Genomic DNA, 1,940 nt, shown 5'->3' on the forward strand with positions numbered 1-1,940 from the left:
CCATACCAAAATAGCCTAAACTCTTTTCATCACAGCTGAATGAAATAATACAATTTGTTTAGAACACAACATAATTATACTGAAATAAGTCAAATTTCGACATCGATAAAGTATTTTTTTAACATCAACTCCACACAGGAGGCCCAGAGGAAAATAAATTCCTCAGGGCCTATGTCATCTTTGGAGATGCAGAGCGGAGGGTCTTTTTGAGAAGGTAAGATTGTGAAAATGGGTCTTGAAGAGACCCAAGTTGGAGGAGGGAGGAAACACAAAAATCTTTCTACAGTCGAACTGTTGAACTCAAGAACATTATCTAGAAATGACCCATTCTCGTAAGATACATAATGCCAACCAAGTATAAATGTTGGACGCGCGTTTCTCTAGTTTTCCGACTGTGCACCGGTGCCGAAGGGATTTATAATACTAGTTTCTCGAAGCATCTTCCATTGAAATGCCGGTAGAACAAGTACAGCATTTACGCTGTGCTACAAAGAATGCAATTCATTGAGAAGACAGGGGACTATCAAACGGACTGCCCGTTTATGCAATGTGTCAAGGGTATTTTTCAAGTGTGTTTGGGCTCCAGACCAGAGGTGGCTGCCAAATTCAACAGTGGATAACAGTGGTTTGTAGTGGTATATAAAAACCTACACTGCATAGAAGGATATACCAAAAATTATATTTATTAGCTGACATGTACCCGGTGTTGTTCAGCGTTATGAATGGTTTGGAATAAAGTTCTAGCGAACCTGAAAAACGGATGTTTAGTTAAGGTGGAAATACATAATATTATGGTGAAGAATTGAAAAGTATTTGTTTCACTTGATCCGTGCCAAGTCTTCCTTGGACATCCCTGACCTTTTCTCCCTTTCACTACTGTACACGTACACCATATTGTTGGTGTTAAAATAAATCATTATAACAACTTTCTATTCTTGAATTCACTGAGGTTTGACTGAAACTTGCCTATCTCTGAAGGAAGTTGGTTTTAGTTGGTAAAGCGTATTCATTCTCCCCAGAGGCACGAGCATTGGTATGTTGGTCCTGCTTCTTGAAAAAATAAAAAGCCTGTGCTGCCTAGCTCTGGTGAAGTTATCTGGAACCTAAAACGTAATACGCTCCAGAACATCAGGATTGCAAATGTGTCCGTTAAGCGCTTGTGTGCTATTACATTGTACAAGCATTGCAATTTTTCTCCTAACGTCTAGACGATCTAGTCCTAACATTCCAGCAAGAAAGTCAGACAAGGATAACAAGGGATAGAACCCAAAATTTTGGATTTTTTGTGACATCTGAATGTATGACATCTTCGGGTCCCCAAATTAGCAAGCCACTCTCGACAGTGCTACGAATGAGAGTACAATAAAGCATTTTTATGACTGCCGTATTAGAAAAAAAATTTGCATTCTAGTTTACAAAACTAAGCATTCGCATGGCAGTGTTGCACACCGAATCGAATATGAGAACGAAAAGTCAGGCAGGCGCGTGTTAAAAGTGATTGTCCTAAATCCTTCGTTAAAGAAAATGTTTTAAAAGGTGCCAGACATTTTATAGTTAAAGTTCAGCGTATGCTTTGCCCTTGTAAAGCATATAATCGTACACTTTTTTCTGTTAAAGTAAAGTTTATTTCGATTACTCCACTCTACTATGCCGTCGATATTAAATTGTAAAATAGAGTTCTTGTTGAGTGAAATATTAAAGATATGTAAGAGAGGTAACATTAATGGCTCAGCACATCCTTTCAGAATAATTTTATTTATAAAATCTAGTCCAAAAGATTTCATTGGTTTAAGTTCTTAATTGCGGCTAGGAAAGCAATTTTATTCACATTTACATTTTGGGCCAATGATGTGTAACCACCAGGAGAATATAATTATTATTGACACCCCATACCTAGAGATGGCAAAATTTTGCATTAATTTTCAGATTTTTTAGCATTA

The sequence above is a fragment of the Hesperophylax consimilis genome, chromosome 23 (assembly GCF_061612785.1).
Source record: "Hesperophylax consimilis isolate HC1 chromosome 23, BYU_Hcon_1.0, whole genome shotgun sequence".
In the NCBI taxonomy this organism is placed as follows: domain Eukaryota; kingdom Metazoa; phylum Arthropoda; class Insecta; order Trichoptera; family Limnephilidae; genus Hesperophylax; species Hesperophylax consimilis.